Source organism: Solenopsis invicta, chromosome 1, assembly GCF_016802725.1.
Source record: "Solenopsis invicta isolate M01_SB chromosome 1, UNIL_Sinv_3.0, whole genome shotgun sequence".
In the NCBI taxonomy this organism is placed as follows: domain Eukaryota; kingdom Metazoa; phylum Arthropoda; class Insecta; order Hymenoptera; family Formicidae; genus Solenopsis; species Solenopsis invicta.
This window is the reverse complement of record NC_052664.1, coordinates 17,084,523-17,105,823: the sequence shown is the minus strand read 5'-3', so window position 1 is coordinate 17,105,823 and position 21,301 is coordinate 17,084,523. Positions and strand designations below refer to the sequence as shown.

The 21,301-nt window shown below is 34.0% G+C and overlaps 1 protein-coding gene and 1 non-coding gene across 2 annotated transcripts in view; one reads left to right on the top strand and one right to left on the bottom strand.

Moving 5' to 3' along the window:
- The first annotated feature begins 602 nt into the window (after nucleotides 1-602).
- The window catches only part of LOC105197942, a 74,639-nt gene continuing 53,940 nt past the window's right edge, over nucleotides 603-21,301 (top strand). The window contains exon 1 of the mRNA XM_011164556.3: nucleotides 603-1,158. The gene's annotated coding sequence lies outside the window, so the exon portion shown is untranslated. The remainder of the gene's footprint in view (nucleotides 1,159-21,301) is intronic.
- On the bottom strand, nucleotides 21,182-21,253 carry Trnae-cuc. The gene has a single exon. It is a non-coding gene; the product is annotated as a tRNA-Glu (tRNA).

Here is a 21,301-nt window from a genome sequence, read left to right as displayed (position 1 = left end):
AAAGGAAATAAATGATAAAATTGTTAAATATAAATATTTATTTTTATAAATATTGACACATTTCCAATTCCCGTCACTTTTTGTAGAGATTATATAGATATATCTTTTTTAATATAGACCACTTGCGCGCGTATTATATTATACCGAATTCGCTGTTATATCAGAAGGTTTTTGTCTTATTCTTTACTAAAGTGCCGAGCACAGTTAGTAATAGTAATATTAATCAGCGCATTTATCGAATTCGAATTAATTTTTCGAACCAAGTTCTAATTAAAATTCAACGATTCGAGTTAGATTTATTTTATACGCGAGTCACGTTTGGAACTAAAAGATTGGCAAGCCGCCCGGTCGCTACGACAATCGTTCGTATCATTCGGCGTCAATTGCACCTTTGTGCCGGGGCAGATCGAGGAATCGCGACGGAGTCCCTTATCGTCGGTGCGATTGCCAGCGATCGCACCGAGCGCGCGATAACGCGCGTCGCGCACCTGACAAGCGCTGCCAACCAATGCGAGCGCGCGCCCGCCGGCGGCCATCTTGCGCGGCCTCGCTTTCGCGTCGGAGTTGGTCGGAGTCGCGTGGTTCGCCGCGCGCTCTTCTCCTCAGTATACGCCAGTATACGCCGACTGTCGACTGGCGGCTGACTGGATGTGCTCGGGGTTACTTTTCATCGCGCTCGGAGTCTCCCGCTTGTCATACGATTGAAAGAAAAACCGTAAAACGAATCTCCGGCCCGAGATCCGAAAGTCGATTGCGACCGATCGGCGATCGATCGTCGACGATGACCCTGCTCGACGTGCGATTTCGAGATTTTTGAACGCGCGTTCATCGTCGCCGGCGACAGTGCGTGACGTCAGTGTGATCCACCCTCGTTTATATTTCGCGCGTCGCGAGGGTTACGTCGCGCTCGTAAATCGTCAGGCGATTTGCGTGCGGCTCGTCTCGACGCGACGCGGGCGTTTCACCGATCGCGACGGAGGATGAGTTAGTTCCCGGATTACATCGGCGAAACGGTACTGCGATTGTCGTCCGACCAGTTTGGTACAGCGCGACAATCAACTGCCCTGTCAACGGCGACCGTCGATGCCGGCGAGAGTCCCGGTGACGGAAAATCGCTTCTTCGAACTCGCGTGAGAAACATCCGTAGATGCGGCAGAGGTAAGCGCAAAATATTCGCTTCGCTTTAACATACGAATGAAACATGCGTTGATGCATGGAGGATTTCGCATGCACGTACACCGGAACAATTAGCGAACTACGCGAACCTATTGTATTGATTGTATTCCTGTTCGAATCTCAAGGCAACTTCGCACACGAGGGGTGAGAGGTATACGGAAAGAACAATTTTGCTGCAGCATCTAAAAGTTTAGTTGGATACAGATTAGAATAATTTTATGTTAGACTATAAAAATTATTATTTAAGACATTTTCAAGTATGATGATGTTGTTGCAAGAAGTTTTAACATTTTTGGCAATCAGTTTAAAGGTTCAATATATACATTTTTTTCGTGCTTTAACGTAATTATTTTCAGATTATCTGCACAGAGAAAACGATTTTTTTAAACTTAATAAATTTTATTGTATCCAAACAAATTTGTTACTTGGAATGGTACAAACAAATCATTATTTGAATCAATAAGTACGATTATTTGAATTTGAAACAATATATATCTTTGTCTTAAATAAGTCAATTTGTTTAAAACGAAAGATATAGTCTCAATATATTTTGCCATTTTCATATAAATAAATTATTTGTTTCATTGTACGTATACTTATTGTATTCAAATAATATATTATTTGATTGAGAGATATTACTTCAAATGATAAGGTTATTTTTATCAAATAATAGAAATTGTTTTAATGAAACAACGAAATTTTTATTCAAACAAATAATGTTTTATATAAGTACATGTTATTTCAATGAAACAAATTTCAATCAAATAAATAGGAATACTGAATCTGAAAGAAACCTTTTTCTCTGTATGTATTTAAGTAAAATTGTTATTTTCTTATACCAATTTACTTTCTCTTATATTTGATTATATATTTAGATGCACACTGGAAAGAGAGTCGGAGTAATAGTAACCAAACGAAATAATTTTAATTCGACGTTCATTAATATAACTAAATATTTTGCAATATTTAATAATTATATTAATAATAATTACAAATAATAATAATTAATCGATTTAATTGACTTAAACAATTATTAAACGGTTACTAAATATTATTAAATATTTAATATATTAACCGCACATTTAATTTTAATTGTTTTACCAAAGCTCAGTAATTATCATCTAGGCTTTGATTATTGATATTAAACGGTTTTTTCAGCGCGTGCGGTATGCGGAAAGAGAACAATTTCATTGCAGCATCTAAAAATTTAGTTAGATACACATCAGAAAATAATTTTATGTTGTCACAAAGTAATTGTGTATACCGAGAGAAAAAATTGGATTTTGAATTTAAATAAATATGTTATTGATTTTATTCAAGTAACTTATTTACTTCAAACAAGTGAAATTATTTGTTTGTAGTAAATATTATTGATTTGACAAAATAGTTTGAATAATATTAATTACGTATTTATTTAAATTTAGTAATTTTTTGTTTCGGTGTAGTACTCCCAAGCATGATAATGTTGCTGCATACAATTTTAACATTCCAGTAACCAAGTTAAACATCCGACACAATCTTTTAAATGGTTTAACATAATTATCTTCAGATCTGTACTTCAGCAAAATTGTTTTTTTCGTTTAAAGAAAGTTATTGGCCTGCATAAATGTGCATAACTGCAACGCGGGGTGCATGTGCCGTTGGGCTTGCATAATAAGACGCGCTAATAGGGACAGAACCACGTAAACAGCGGGGACTACCTGCGCGCGCGTAAATGATAGGAATTTAAATCGTGCGATCCCAACGCGATATGAACGACCTTGATTACGTAGTGCGGCAATGGCATCCTTGCTGGGCAGAAAGCGTGTCGCGGCATAATCGCGTCGCGCGTTTGACGTAGGAGTCCCGAACTTAGCCTTGCACTTTCGCCAGGATTAGTGTTCATTTGCGGCGTTTATCGGACATCGTGCTCCGCTCTACGAGAGAGTTGGAAGAAAGAGTAGAGTTAATATTTGAAAAGTGAAGTCGTAAAGTACGCTCGGTGAATCCAGGAGGGATTGAGGGCGGCAATTTATTTATTTATATCAATAAGCGTAAAATTATTAAACTCTGAAAAATACAAATGAAAGGAACATGATGCCTATAAGAGCCGACGGGTCGTACATGTGTATACCTAGAATTTATTATTACAAACATATGATTGAGTAATTATTATAAAATTATTATAAAGCGTAGTAGATGTAAGATCAATTAAATTAAAATTTATCAGAATGAATTGTCCGGTAGTAAATTGATGATTGGCGACGCGTTCACCCTGTTTTTCAAATAAAGAAACTTGCGTAGATAATCAGTATTGTCCGAAACATGTGATCAAATTGTATGGATAAAGAATTAGAGCATAACGATGTGTACAGAAAAAACGCAGATGATCTTGTTATATGACGCCAGTCATCAATTTATTATTAGACATATTGCGACAAAGTTTAATTTAACTGACTTTACACCTACGTAATATGACATTTTACATTGTTGAAACTTACTCATACAGGCGTCAATTGATTTTTATACTTATTGTTCGTACTTATTGTTTATTGAAGAGGACCTAATAATGAAACTTTATAATAATTTTATAATAATTATATATTTATGCATTATTATAACATATTTATATATGTCAATATATTTACAATAATTACTCAGTGATAATTTTATAATGATAAATTTTACACTATACACATAAACAATCTGTGTCGACTCTTGTAAGCGTGTTACATTTTTACTTTTTTTATTTATGCTGAAAATAAAATTTATGAAAAAACGTTGCGACATTTTAATCGGATAAGTTTATTTCAGTTAGTAATTGTAAATAATATTTTGAATATTCTATTACTTATCTTCAATAGTTTCTAGTTTATACAATTTAAATAGTTACATCTGGAAAGAGATGACGCTGTAAATTTCAATTTCCCAGCTTTAAGATTATCAGATAGTAACGCGATCATAACCGGTTTATTATGCGGAACTTCATTAGTCCACAATCCACTTAATTAATGCCTTAATTGTTTTATTCGTTTGCAAAGTAAAATTGAAATTAAAAAGCAGATATTGACTGTTTACTCGATTGTTAACTGCAAATAATAACTATAAACGACAAATACCAGAAAGTCAACTCTCAATATCATTTAGCGACTAAAAATATAGCGATAATGCAGATAATGCAGTCTTATCCCATCTTATATTTTCCTCATGTGTAAGCAACTTGACATATCATTGGAAAGATAAACGAACTTGGTGGAAGTGTAATTAAAAAAGCATGTTAAGTGCTAACGAGAAGGTAAATATTATATCGCGATGCTTGATATACTGCGAGTAGCAGTATTTCATTTACGGTACATACAAGCTGAATTCGCGCGAGTCGATTTTTCTTTGCGGTATAAACCTCTTTTCAATTTGTCGATCCATTGTCATCCCGAACATCTCGCCAATGATTTACCCACACATCATTGTTCCTTCTCAAGAACAATAAGCCGTTTAGCCGTGTTTCACTATGTACTTTTGTTCGCCGTTTGCATTCTAAATGCGAACGAAAGCGAACCTGCATTTCCTTCGCATGTAGACAATGACAGTTTCTTAAATCAGGCAAATTACCTGTTTCGTTTATATTATCCGACTCTGCCCAGTTTTATTTTACTCTAATGCCACATAACTCAATAATGCCTACAAACTCGATTTGTAATTTCGAAAGGTTCTTTTGCAATTATTGTGAAAGTATAAATTGAATTTTATTTTTTATTCTGGTTTTTATATCTTTTTTATTTGCGATATAAGTAAATTTGATAGAGCACTTCGCTATTCGCATAAAAACACAACATGTTTCTAACTGTAGTTCCTCTTACTTCCCTTATTTTTCTCACATTATACCGCAAAGAGATTTTAAACGATCCATCGGAAGTTCGAGAAATCAGCACGAAAGGACAATTATTGCGAAAGTTCTTGAGAAATAACAATTTACGTTTTATACATTCTTTCGTAAAACAGTAGGAAAATTTTAACTATATATATATATATATATATATATATATATATTTAACTGAATTAGTTGTTAAGAGTGGTTTAATTTTAAAGAGTGGTTAAATTTTAAGCGACATACTGTGAATTTTTTCTTCTGTTACAAAAATATCGTTGTGGTTATTTTACGGTATTTCTTTTATTTTTGTGGCTCCTTTGTCTCTTGAAATGTTTTCTTGGAAAAATTGAAAATAATCAATCGCGTTAAAAAATAAAACATTTCACATCTTGGAGTGATAGATTTAATAGAGATTGAATTTATTTTTATGACATTACACTTTATGTGCATTGCAATATTTCATTGTATCATAATAAACTGATGAAAGAAACTGTTCTTTCATTTCGCTTGCTATTGTAGCATAAAAAATGATTTTTCTGTTTGTTGGGAAGGTGATGTTTTTATTGTTAGTACGGGCAGTTATTTTTAATGCGATTGCCGGTACCTACTGTTCCTCGCCATTCTCGTATTCTTCTTCGTTCTTGAATGCGAGATTGTATTGGGCAGAAATTTTACGAGAACGTCATAACATTGGGGCATTATAAAGCGGAGAATAAACGAAGTCGTTGCATCGGCGCACTGCCAGACATCTCCTTCATTAAAATCTAATTAAATCAAACGAGCGTGTGTGTGTGTGGCGCGCCTTTGTCGCTCTTATCGTGGTTCGATGTTTACCGTTAGACATCGATAAGCTCGGCGTTGCCTGCAATCACTTTATGCGCGGCAAGTAATTATGCTCGGTTATTGATAATTACGAGGAAGTCAGAAGCGAGATTAGATAGATAGCGTGTTATAATTTAAATTTCTTACTTAAGCTCTTTTTGAGTACTTGGGACAATACTTAATTTTACTTACTCGGGACAAATACTTAATTTTTAATTTAACCATTTCACGGTAGCTAATCGCACAAGTTTTTCAGAATGCGCTAATTAAAACCTGTAAGAATTATTCGATTCTAATCGAGAGTACAGCATCTCTCAAAAATTGAAATTAATTTATTCGACAATGACTATAAGTGAAATTTGGAGTCAGCTTCATGTGACTATAGCGTGGTGCATGTATAAATAGATGTGTGTCGAAATCTTCGCGCAGCATCCTTTCCGTTGGTCAAATAGTGGAGTCTGACTCATGCTGAACATTTTTTTAAAGCGGAGAATTTGTACAGGGAGCTGCGTTTGCATAGAGATGCTGACGTATCTCGGTCCTGTTGCTTTGTCGCAAAACGCCCACCCATGCATTGCCTTAGGCCATAGGTATATATAGGGTGTCATATGATAGTGCATTGATCGTCGAGTATGACTCGCGTATAAGAGTGACGCTTAGAAAGCTGATGCTTTATGATACGCGATGCTAAAGATTCAGCTACTCGTTAACGCATCAATTTTCTTCAGCGTAATCCCGCAAGAGCCACGGTACTTAAATAAGATAAAGCGAAATTACTTTACATTGACAGAAACACAAGCGACTTGTCTTTCTTCTTTTGTAACTTTGTTGTCCACTTTTTCGTTTCTTGCAGTAGCACTTGCGGAGATATTGCGAAGTTCTTTTGTTACAGATTTACTTTATTTCACGTTTGCACAGTGGCATAACCAGAAACTTGAAAAGAGTCGCCGTTAACAAAGCCTCTGCCTTATTCATCTTATTATAGAGGAGAAGTCCTTTTGCGCTTCAACACACGGAGAAGACATACATCAACTTCTTAGTCGTTACAGCGACGAAAGATCCATTCATTTCTTCATACAAGTTCTCACTGAATGCACATTGAATACCTTCTTGATTCTGTTGTTTCGTCGGGAGGGGCCGCCCAGTGTACTGCGCAGTGCATTTAATGTAATGTAGCTATTCCGCGATTTAATTCGATGGTGCGTTATGCACGGCAAGGATTTAAGCATTTTAAGCTAAACATAATTTAATCAGAATGAAATAAACAGTAAGAAATAATTAAAAATGTATGATAATAGCAAACAATTGAAAATTCAAATCCGGCGATATATTCATGTATATATACTGAGAGAAAAAATTATTAAGTTTTAATAAATATTTTTGTTTGAATAGGTAGTTGCAATGAAATATGTACTAAATAAATATTTATTTAGTTTAAGAACCATTAATTTAACTATTACTTTTTATTCAGCACCTAAATATTTATTTATCGTAAGTAAATACTTTATTGTAATTATTCAAACAAATTTTTATTAAAATTTAGTAATTTTTTTCTGTATAAAATAACTTTAAAAATGAGATAAAGTAACGCAATAATTTGTAGTGAATAGAGATTTCTCCTAATTTCATAGGTCATATCGTCTTTCAAATTACATGAACGTGGATGAGTAAATATTAACAAAGCTATTTTATGTGACATTCAATCGCGCTTTAACCTTTATTGTTACATCGCGAAATCATACGAGGCAATGAAAAAAAAAAGTAATTCTGCCCGGAGGCAGGCACCGACTTTTAATCATCATCGCTACGTGATGAGCATGCGAAATGTCAACGATGAAAATCGATGGTATATTCGTTCGGACGGAAATTCATAAATAATTTATTCGCGACTCTCCGTTCGATCGATATGAATGACAGAAAACCGGGCGAGCATACACACGTAATACGAATATGATTATCAAAGTGTGTGTCTGTCGAAATTAATAGCGGTATAAAACAGGGTCAGCCGGTTTCATCCGCGTTGATATATTTCGAGCTGTATTTTGATCATCATAATAATTCAACTGCGATGTAATTCTGTGATAATTTTTAATCCCATGTATCATTTTCAGTGATTTATTGTCAATTAATCTTAGGAATTCTAAAAATTTCTCTATTCATTAATTTCATATTGATACTGTCTATATATCTTTAACACGGCAAACACTGCTTGCCATTTCCTTTTCGTAAGAGCTTTCAACTAATTATTTTCATTAAAAGTATTGACGGACTTTGTATAAAGTTTTGATTTTGTCTGCACGTAAGCACCAAACGGAGCAATATGTCGAAGAGAACATAACTTCGCGCGGGATCTCCCGGTTATGATTTCATTAAAACTTCGTGAGACTTTACCCAACGGAAATGATTCCGGAACCGGTAACGGTTACTAAACTTGGACGAAGACTGTAAAGCCTCAATGTATGATAATGTATAATTCTTTCCCTCTTTTTTTTCTCTTTATGTTTGCATGAATATTACTTAAAAATTTTTTAAACCACAAATCCATATTTATTGCTTATTACATACGTTCCGTTTGTTTTCATTTTCTATTTATTCTATCAAATATTTGTGAATGTGTGTTTGTAAAATACACATAAATTTTTACTCTAATTAATTTTCATAGCATAAAAAGCTCCAAGTTAACTATTTTTATTAATAGTTATTTGACTGTCTTCTGAAGATAAAATATACAATGCGGACTGCAATCTGTTATCATGCAGGTCAAGAGGAGAATTTTGCGCATAGCTTGCACCGTATTTCCAAACTCATTATTCGGGGCAGCTGCACCTGTTAGAAATTTCTCGAGGCTTTTCAGGCACCCGCACTTGATAAAACATTTCCCCACGATGCACAAGCTTGCGGGGCCTATCGCTGTTTGGATAAGCCAGCGTGAAAATAAAGGTCGCTTTAATTTATGTCGAGGGAGGATGTTTCATAAATTGCGCATGATATGTTTGGTAAAGGCATCCGGTGCTGCTGGATGCTCCTTTTTATTTTACAGTGATCACAGTGATAGCGCAAGGTGTTGACAATCATTGTCGTTTACTCCGAAAAGAAAAGATTGTTATAAATAAACCTGCTGATAACATCTTTATCTTTGACGACAGATATTTTTTTATTGCATTATTATCGTCACGTCTTTGCTTCTCCAGCACAACTGTTGCAATATCAAGAAGCACACGCTTGTCTCGCGCCTCAAGGTTGATAATTAAGACCGCTTACAATTTGAGTGTACACAAGGGTGCAAGCGGACGGTTGAACAAAGCTCCGGGTGTTCGTCGGCCCCCACGTCAAACTCGGCGTTGATCGCAATCGATACAGTCGCGCTGCTTTTTCCAGTAGCGAGCGTGAATGAAGTTTCTATCCGCTTACGCGGTCGCTTCATTCACACGTCGTGTCGGGTGAATGTTACGTTCGATTCGCATTCATCCGTTCCGCTGGCTACCGCAAACAGCGTGGCGTCTATCGCCTTTCTCATGTCCCCTACGGTGCAGCGATGCGTTTATGCATATGCATACACGTGCAACACCAGTCTCGGTAATCCTAGTTCGATTTTCGCTACGCAATGGGATCTCCGCTCGTCGCAATTCTCATATCTTTTCGAGCTCTTGAGACAATGAGTCGCTGAAAATATTTTCATGCGGTTGCAAGACAGCGTTGGCTATTACTGTCACTGCATTTTTAAATCGCCCCGCGGTATGTATTTATAGAGCGCGAACCACAGAGCCATTTAGTCTGATACATCGTCGCGAGCGAATCGTACGTAATGTATTGTGAAATTTGCATTGCAAGGACGAATACTTATAATTTAAACTCCCCAAGTCAATATTTTTACTGCATAAAACGGCGTTTCCGCTCTCATGTGTTTTTAGAAGTAAATTGGCTACGAGGTCTAAGAAAAGATCAACGTAATCAAATTCTAACGTGGAGCAAAGCAATGGAGAAAGTTAGAGGTTGACCTGTATGGCAAAACTTCCTTTGTCTCGCGTTAACCAGGAACCGACACTATATCATCCACCATCTATAAACAGTATTATTAAATTAAATTAAATTATAAAAATAACAAGAGTGAATGATTTTAAATTTTTACAATCTGCTTATTTTTTTACTTATTTTTCTTACTATAATCTGTTTTTTAAATTATAATAATATGATGACGTTAAAGTTCTTTTAATTATACAATGTTAGATACAAATGTTAGATACAAAATGAATACAATTCTTCATAATACATATCGATTGTATCGAAATACATAAATGTTACAGAATAAAAACTAAAAAAAGTTACAAATAAAGTTGATTATTAATAATTTGAAATTGGAAAAAATAAATTTTAATATGTGATAGACACCTTTCAGTCATGTTTTAAATTTACGTATAGAAAAAAATCTGTTATTGTTATAACTACTGTAAGAAGTTACGTTGTATGATTGTGATTGATATTGTAATACGTATTTTTGTTACCTTTTTATTATTTTTTCCAATTAATTTTTAATGTTAATAACAATTTTATAGTAATTACATCTTTTATGATTGTATTATATAAAATTATACATAAAAATTATTTTATAAATTATTTTAATTTAATATAAGACTAAATACTATAGCAAAATGTTTTTGTTGAATTAAAACTTAAATCTTACAAAGTTGAACTGTTTGAGGAATACACGTATTTAAAAAGGCGAACTAACCTCGGAACAAACCGGAAATTTATATCTGAGCGATCTGCTTCACCGATTTCCTGGTTCTTCCTTTTCTTCGCATCGACAACATAGGATGTATCTCGCATGTTGGCAATGTATTTTACAGAGAATAATTTATGTAATGAGAGAAAAGTAAATATAGTTTGCAAATACCTTCTATGTAACTTTTTGAGAGAAATGTGTTTATAAAAAAATATTCTGGGTTTATAAACAATATCTCTTAACTTAGTGTTTTTTGGACAGTAAAATAACAGTAAGAAAGAATAATTAAATGTTTCACTAATTCATGGTTTCCCAGGATAAGACCGTGAGATTACAAGATACAGTTAGATCTAAACGCGGTTTCTTTAAGATGTTATAAAAGATAATTAATACTCAAAATACTATACATGCTTAAGTGTGAACGCGCGAATCTTTATCAACAATCTTATATATTTTAATATATACATGTGCTTAAATTTTACAAGCACCATTGGCATACTTTCTTGTTTGGATCTTGTCCTGAAATTGCAGCAGGAGGAATACGAAACGAGTCGCGAGAGGAATTTCTAATTGCGAAGGGACAGAGAATCTGTTTGGTAGATGTAAACTCGGTTTTATTTTCAATTTGATACACCGACTTCTCGTTAGAAAGGAAATGTTACGTTACAACTGAATAAATTAGAATTGGAGGAAATATCTTTTATCCGATGTGTAATTTGAATTCAACGAGGCGCTTGTTGAATACGCGATATAAATACTATTGTGTTTTAATTTTTTTAACAGAAAAATTTCTAAAAATTAATTTATTATATTATTATTTTGTTTTAAACGAGACACACATCTCGTAATCTTACGTAATACTTTAAAATTCAAATGTTACATAGAAATGTACTAGTAATGTATGCATAATTAAACGATAAAAATTTATAATTTAAATAATATCTGTTATAGTTTATGCAAAACAAAATAATATATACATATATTTTTTTAAATTTTATAATATGTATATAGCTTATACACGGAGAAAAATAATTTTGTTATTGTAGTAAAGTTGTCTTTATTATTGCAAATATGTAATGGGAGCAACAAAATTTAGTTAACACGACTAATTTTAGAAATTTTTTGTTAGCAAAGTAGAATCTGTTTTGTTATCAAAATAGAAAAAAATCATTCAGAATGTTTGTTTTTAATTAAGTAAATTTGCTGTTAAAGTAAAATAATATACTCTTAGCAAATATCTTTGCTATTATAATACATAAAACAACAATACAACTACTCGTACCAATGGGTTCACAGACTCGTGATTCAATAAATTTGTTTTTACAGCAGAATAATTTGTAGTTTTAGTAAACTTATATTTAGCAAATATCAACTAGTACTCTTAATTAATCTCTTTGCTGTCCTCATCACTAAGATTTTGCTACAACAGCATAAAATCTGCTATGCTAGCAAAGTATTTTTTTCTGTGTAAGTACAATGTTATGGCTTTTAGATGGAGAAGCTTAAATAGAAACTAATTTGCATACAAAGAGTTCAGTAAATTCGAAAATTTGTGTGCAGACTGCACATCGTTCTTATCTTCTCTCATGAGAAGAGCGGATGCGCTTGGTTATCGCATGCGCGAATTCAAGTTCTTCTCAGGAATAATAAAATTTTCTAAAGACGACATGTAAGAGCACAAAGGATCTTTGCAAAAAGATGCCTTAAGATAGATTAGATTATTAAAAGCTTAGATGGATTATTCTAGTGGATAATATACTTTGATATCTCGTCCAAATATCTTTTACGTTCTGGTGAATATTTCAGGTTGTTGATGATATAGCCTCTGAAATACAAAAATTATTTATATTAATTAATTTTATTAATACACTTTTATTAATTAATACATTAATTATTTTTAAAATAAAATAAAATAATATGTATTTGTATTACAAACCTTGAATTCTTGATGGAACTCTGTCGATATTGTGAAATATGTAATTTGTAGGATTATCGGGTACATTTTAACCATCGTATAAGTTATCTCTATTACTATGTCGTTATGGTAAGAGTGCAAGAAAGCGATAGCTCTTACAACTTGATATGGTACCACAGTTAGAAAAAATCCAATATTAATACCAACTGCGCAACAGAAGTTTTTTCAGTATAAAAATATAAGAAATCTGTAGATACTTAAATAAGCTCCATAATTTATTAATATTAAAATGAAAATTTGACTTACCCAGAAAAATAAAACGTTTGATATTTTTTTTGGCCACGTTCCAGTTGTTGATTTTAATTATTAAATTATATAAGATGAGGCAATTGAGTAAAATAATAATTAGCCACAGCAATATTAAAAATATAACGATGGATTAAAATGTTGATATTATAATTGACTTCTTCCGATAAGTTATACAAGGAATAAGTTGTCAGCGTAATACATAAAGTGTAATGCACAAAAATCCATATAAATTAGTTAATTATTTGAATTTTCGTAATGTTAAAGAATAGCTTGAGAAGAGGTGAATTTTTCCGACAAATAACAAGATATCTTTCGACATTCAACAGAATCAGTGTGGCCAAGGTAAAATTAAGTAAAAATACGTAGTCAAATTTATCTTTATATGTTTATCAAATATATGTATATTGAATAGACGTATATCAAAACTATACATACTTGCTCAAGTGGTTCGAGCAGGATTAAGAAGTTCGACACCACTAGATTTATTATGTAATAGTTAGCGGTCGTGTGCATAGCAGAATTTAGTATGATGAAGAGACTAAGAAAAGTATCTAGGTTAATGCCATCCCATAACAATATGAGGTTGACGATATTACGCACGAGGTCGGGAAAGATAGTAATGCTTATTTTTGTACGACTCATTGTAATGAAATCTATTTAAATATATCGGGAATGAGTTCTTTACATGTATTGCTATTATATCGTATTTCGATATCGCACAATTTAATGTTTGCGTAGAAGATTTATCGGTTAGTCGATTGCTACAATCTCCGAATCCAAGTCTTTTATTAACACTTTTACGTACACGTTTTTGCTCTTAAAGACTTCTACACTTTTTCTGAACATCGATATGATAACATGCTTTCGTTGCTTTGATCGACTATATGTACGTAGGAAGAAATATGGAAGAAATTAATGATAAATTATGGCGCGGCACACATGTGGTTTCGACAACCTACACTGACTGCGTATTACTGGCTGCGACTGGGTGATAGTTTGCAGAATCTCACCGCCTATTTACCTTCCCCTATAGGAGTATGATACCTTGTAATATCATAGGTGAACTTCGTCGAGTAATCAACAATGTTATACAGTTTTCCGACATGCAAACGGAAATTCCATTTAGTAGAGTGGATTCTTATCCTATGAGTCGGATATTGGACTTTAACGTTTCTTATGCAATTGTTTATAATTCTTATATTTTGGAATAAATTTATTATTTAAAAAACGAATTGACAAAAGCTGCTACGCATAATTATATAATATTAAGTCAAGTCTTGTTGATTAAACAAATAAAATTGATGGAGATGATATTCAATAAAATTCACTTTATGCATACAATTTTTTAATTCTCTCTGTGTTAATAACGGACCGCTGCAGAACTCAGCTATTTGTATAAGATATGAGTGTAAATATGAAAAAGCGTCAAATATCTTGTGGAGAATTTATATTACTTTCTTATTTACGAGTAGGAAGCGCTCGTCCTTGAGGATTCGCTCGAAGGGCTTCTGGCCGCAAACGACCAAGTAGCAAACAGAAAAAATGATGTTGCTAGAATAAATCGTGCTTCTTACTGCTCGCTCATTCGGGAAAGAGAAGAGACGAGTTGAACTATAGCGACTGGCAGAGTACGTAGCTATGCGAAATAGGAGGAAAGAGAGTGTCCCGCATGCAACTGTATAATACAAGATTTGCGGGATGGCTCTGGCAGCCAGCCATAGGTGCGATATCGGTCAGCTTTTGCCGGTGATAGATTTATCGTTGCATTTATAAGGCCAACCCCCTTGGCGCAGCGGGGTGCTGTATCTTTCTGAAAATGGAGCGCGACTATCTGGCGTATTGTATGCTTCGAAGATGCTCACAATCGGCGCGTTATCGAGAGGAAGGAGCGTTGGGAACGCGCCGTGCCGTCGTCGTCCATTGTCGTCGGGGTGATGGAACGAATTAAAAATTGCGGGGGCGGATCGATACGAATATTTATTACATTGTATTCACAACGTTAACGATTTAAACTCCCAGTGCTATGAGAGCTATATCAAGCGGTGATTGATGTTGAGCTCTTTAAGCGAAATTTACATGCAGTATGATATGCATTATTTGCACCGTCATGTGTAATAATATTCATTTGCACATATGCAATGACGATTATTTCATTTGTAGGTCTTTCCTTTGTGTAGATAGATTATTCTGTCAGAAATAGCATCTCTGAAAGTTATTGGACTCTCCCCTTGTGGTGAAGGGTTTTCGAGCCAGTTTGACTACGTGCTTTCATCTTCGGACCAGGTGCGAGCGAGCGCGTGGTTAATTTTTGTGGGTTCCTTCGCGCCCTTTTCTTCTTATTTCCGTCTGCCTCGGGATCGGTTTAGTGATGGAGGGCGGTCTCGGGGCCAAATAAGTGCAGTGGCAGGGCCTCAGGGTCCGCGGCCGTAACCGGTTCGTCGCCTGGGCGTCATTACGACGTAACTTAAGCGACCCTGAGGAGGTTTCGAGCCCCACGATAATCAGCGAGCTGTATTATCATCGCTGAGTAACAACATTCCATTGGTGGCCTCGAAGGTGTAAAGTAGCCATCGTACAGTTGGGTATAATAAAAAACATTATATCATGACATCTTTAATAGCTACCCAAAACTCAAATGACAACGAGTTAAATATTAGATATTAAATTATTTTTTATTGTTTGTATTATAATCTTATTTATTTTAGTACGTTGAAGTTTTAAGCACGCATGTAAAATATATTATATATATATATATATATTTAAAAAACTATATTTTATTTAACACTGACGAGAAATACCGATCAGGAACAGTTATTAGTGCTCAATAATTTTCTAGGTGAATTTATAATCATTTACAAGATTCCACAAACTGCACGCTAAATGTTTTTTCGAACTTAAAATTTTTTAAGAAAAATCCCGCGCGAATGTAAAATTATTAATCAATTTAATTATTATTTACTGCATAAGCTCATTATTATATAACGGACAGAAATCAACGGGCGCTCATGTAGAACTTTAGATTTGTAAAAAGTATGACAAGTGAAGTAATTTGACTTAAAAGAAATGTAAATTAATGCGGCTGAGGAAGGACAAGTACGCCTGAAACGTTCTGCTAATTTTGTCTTGACTGTAAGAATAAAATAAATTGTAATTCGCAAAAATCAAAAAATAGCTCGTTCACGGCCTTAAATTACTCATTGTTTTATTAACACGAGCGTGAAAAAATTGATGTTAATTTTTTTAATTTAAGTTTACCGAAATGTACAATATAATAATATGTACATAATAATCTGTGATACGAATATGTAATAAAATAATTTACACTTGATTGTGAGTACATGGCTGGTTAGTCTGCCATCGAACTGTCAACTTGTACGAAAGTTTATCTTGGAGGACTGGTTAGATATTTATTTAAATGTGGCACACACTTACCACAGGCCTTCTGTCACACCTGTTTGACCTGTTTCGCACGAAGTTGAGCGACCATCAGCCAAAGCCAACTATGCCGTGACAGTGTTCCCTTTCCGTGTTTATCATATAATTAGTCATAATGAGTTTGTCGTAACGTATTATTATGCATTCTTTCTACATCTATATTATTTGCGGTACTGCATAACATGCGAATTAAATCACTGTGGGTTGCGTTATAAACTTATGAATGAATATTAATTTGCAATCTAATATAGTATAAGCCTTACTTAGCAGATATATTTCATGCATCACTAATAAATATATAAAACTTGAACTTGTATTTTAGAACAGGAAACTGTAAGAAAACGCGTTATGTAAATTTCGTGCTGCGGTGATATCAGAAAAAGATAATTTATTAAGGGTTTGTACGATTCACCGCAGTCTCGTGCTCCTCCAAGTGCTTTGCTCTTGTTGATCCTCGTGTCAATAGACTCGATGTATTTTATGCATGACCAGTCAGACAAGTTTTTCCTTATGACCGCAAGCGCGATGCCTGAAGCTCAGTAACATTCAATATTTTATATGCAGGCGTATCTTTGAAAAAAAAAAAAAAAAAAAATGTGCGGGTTGATAACCGAGACTGATACTTTAATAGCATAACATAAAATAAATCTTTTAAATTCTTCCAAGTTTTATATATTTCAATAATTTACTGCTCAAAACGAGTAGCGAAACGTTTCTTTAAATGCATATAACAGGCTTTTATTTTAGGCTTTGAATATCTTCTTTGATAAATTCTTTTAATGTTCAATAAACATATCTATACGAACATATAGAACTCTAGAATTTTCTAATAATTTGGCATACGAACATCCTTTTGATAAAAATATGAATATATAATATTTGCTCTGATCTTTAAATCGAAACAAACAATAAAGGAAAAAAATGATCTGATAAGGATATAGAATTTATGGCAATTTTTAATATACCCGTGTCACGCGATCATGTGTGATTTAATGTGTTAACGATGATCGCGTGTTGCGATCAACAATCGCATGTCAAATACAAAAGTGTTCTTCCGAGAAATTCGGCTGTAGATTACGCCAATACGGGCGTTTTCTAAAAAAGAGAAAACACTAACAAAAGCGCACCTGTGGATCGCCGGGTAAATTACTGTAATCGGCGCTTTTGAACTTTAGGTCTTTCGGAAGCATGAAGAAAGAGAGAAAGAGAGACGAATAATCTAAGTCTTTTTGCTTGTAACAGACTAATTTGTACTATGACTGAGCCGACTTTGAAGGTTATCATATAATAAGGATTTGTTCAAAAAAAGTCGTATAAAATCGCGCAATACTAAAATTTGAACAATATACGAGGTTTATTCAAACAGTTTTTAAACTTTGCTTTATTCGAAAGCCTTATACTTACAATTTATTCAGTCTTCAAAATATTCTTTTCGATTGATATACTTCTTTAAACGCTCTACTTCTGGAATCAGTCCAGGTACGTGTTTCGGGGATCGCACATAAGTTGGCCTGCAAATTTTCCTTAATGTTTTCAATTGTGCTGAATCTTTGGCTTTTCAAAGTTTATTTCAATTTTAAAAAAGCAAAAAGTTCGTGGAGACCAGGTCAGAAGATTAGGAGGTATAGCTTTTGCGCAGAAGTCACGAATCAGCAGTAATGCGTGCGTGAGCACGTATTACGAGAGAACCATAAGTCTATCCACATTTCAGGTTTTCTTTTCTGATTTTTTTTACAAACGTTTCAGCATTTCGAGATAATATTATTTTATTGTTTTTAAAAATTTATAATTGAAACCATTAAAGGAAATTTATCGACGCGATAAACATATATCAGGACTGTTTTCAGAAATAAAAATTTTTAGGAAAGATTTATCGACGGAAGAGAGAAAATATTTTAAAGTCTACAATGAATAAGTTATAAATAAGTCTCTAAAAGTTATAAAGACAATGTTTAAGAATTTTTTGAACAGTCTTCATATCTGCAAATTTTGACATTAAACTATAAATTAAGTTTTTACAGATTGAGTAATTGATCAAGCAAACTTACGTGAACTGATTAAAAATTTTTTCGACAATCTAGCTGTCAAGTTATTAAATTTAAATTCTGGTCGTTACTGTTTGCAGTTTTTTGGCTGCACCACTTTCTGTGTTGTTGGTCTAAAAAAATTACGATACTATGATCATCGAACCTGAAAATCCGATTTTTGAGCTAAAAAATGGCCGGTGAAATCTAAGTTGTCAATCACAAATAATAAGAAACGCTCGTTTTCTTCTATTGTCTAAGCATTTCTTCTGTTTCAAGCATTTCTAGTTTACACAATACTTCTCTGTTCTATAAACATTTTTTATTGTATTTTTTACGGAGGAAGGATCTTTGAAATGATTCTTTGTTTTACGTTCGTTTCTCTCTCTCGTCCTACATTCCGTATAAAGCTTTATAGTTTTATATCCGTTTCAGGATACGCTCGTTCGTCTATTTGATCGTAAGAATTATTCCACTGTCTTTCGATTAGCTCACTAATAATTTTTCCTGCCGTATGCCTTTCCCCTTGACTTATTGTTTCCACATAATTTCGCATGCCGTTTTATAAAGTCATGAAATTGTCTTGCGGTCATTTACGTTCTTTTAAATTATTCACTTACTCCATTATCATTCTCATCGTTTCAGTCATAAGTATTCTTCGCTGCAAAGTGTATATCTTCTCTGTGTGCTACTTCATCATGTTCGCACATACGTAAATATAGAGCCATAATAATCGCCGCTTTACAGGAAAGCCGTGCAGATAAACCTGAAACTAACTCACGTTAACTCGCTTCACACGGTCACGAAGTACAATGCGATTCATAATTAATTCGTAGGCGTTTACCAACGAAAATGTACGTTGGGGAATTCATTCGCGGTGCAAACGTAACTGCAAAAGCTCTGTCGAAAAGAAAAGTAGCGATGTTATACATGGCTATTTCTGCGCACGACGTTTCTAGTAAAAGAAACCGACATTTATGTTGCGTTGGTTGTGGATATGAAATCTTACTTTAGGCAAATCTCTTCTTACGTATATAATTATCTTATGTAATGTCTTAATCTCATTTTAAACAGTCGTTGAAGAAAAAGTATGGATTCCATAATCCTTCAAAAATTATAGTAATCTAACAAATCCTCCGTTCAATATAGCCTTTAGATTAACGTGCAGTTTCTGCAAAAGTCATTTTCTCTCTCATTATTTCGCATCTGCATCTGCCGCATAAACCGCGGACCGCACAATCGAAATGCGAATTACTTCTACGAGAATGAAGAACGTCCGGCTTTTTTTTTCCTCGCCGTGACCAACATCGCCAAGGCTTTCTTTCACCGCGGCGGATTCTGCCAACTTTCTTCTTCCGCGATGTTCATGTATTGTCGTCTGCGTCGACTATACGCTTGTTATAGCGGGGACAAGTTTCATTGCACTCCGTCGGCGAAACGTTGCAACGCAACGCATCGTGATAATATGCTGAGAAATCTATCTCTCGGCAAAATGAAACACAGACGTATACGTATAGTTCTGTATGTATAAGAAAAATGTTATTGCGTAACGCGATGAGAGAATCGTTTGGCGAAAAATCATTGCCGAAGAATCCCGTGTGTGTTGTACGTAGTCGATCCAGAACTCCAGGCTTCGTCTTTTTTAGTTCGTTCACCATGCAACTTTTATTACGCATCCTGGGCTTTTACAACCGCCTAACATCCGCCGAACGGTCCTACGCGTCAAAGTCTTGGATTGGCAGTACTGTTTAATTTGCATGTTTTTCTTATGGCGGAATGGGTATCGCGGCGCCTCTGACGGTTTCTTCTCAACACCTCGCGGGCAGTGTCGCGAAAATAACCACATGATAATATTGCGTCTAAACTTTATGCCGTAATTCACGACGTTCTTCCTTCATTTTCCATCTTCCTTGTCGTCAAATGATTTTCTGCGCGGCTCTTTTCCTTATGCGCCTTATTATAGTAGACATGTTATTTCTTCCCTCCGTTTCTTCCTTCATTTTTTTTTAAAGGAAATTACGTACCGTTATCACCGTCGTCGAATATTTTTGTAAAAAAATTCAGAAGTTGCGTATCTTGGTCGTAAAAAGAAGAAGAAATCGTCGCGTCGTTGTGTACGTCTATAAATATACTCTTTCGTGTGCATTTATTATACGAGAGGTGCGGTATCATTAGCATTCATAACACGTCCGTAAGGGAGAGACTGTTGTCGTTTAAGAAATTTCTCCGTATTTCGAGACCTGCGAAGCATCAAACAACACTCATTATAGACAAGTTTTAATTTATGCGATAAACAAAGATTACGATATTAGTGTAAAACTTACACGAATATAAAATTTACATAGATAAAGCGGTCTTTATTTTTATTATTATATCGTAATTATAATGTGGTGTAGTTAAGGTTTATTGTTATTTCATGTCTTTGATTATTCAGCAGCAAATGTTTTATTATATATTTCTTTTCTTGACGATTTTTGTTATTTATTAAATATTTACACTGTTTTAAAAATGATATCTTAATACATACATTTTTAAAATATCTAATTTATGTACGGCAACACTGAGAAAAGTATAGCAAATTAATATATTTTTAAATAAATTTACAAAAAAAGAAACAAAATCATAATATTGATCTAAATTTTATGATAAATTTGGATAAAATTATATAGAGTAAATAATAATAAAATATATACATCGCGGTTTTATTATTTTATTCATTATATTTATATTTTTTTGTCCAAATTTATTATATAATTATGTTGTACATAAATATACACATATGTGTAATGTACATACATAGACCTATCGTATTGAAAAGCTAATATGTATGAATACAATATTTGAGATAAGTTTGCGATATATATAGCTATAACAAAAATATCAAAATGAAAATGTCATTTTTTGATAGTTTTTTTAAGTAAAAAAAAATATTCCGGTACCGGGAATCGAACCCGAGCCTCCTGGGTGAGAGCCAGGTATCCTAGCCACTAGACCATACCGGATTGGGAATGATGGGTACTCTCACGAGTGTAACAGTGTCGAGAGGGATG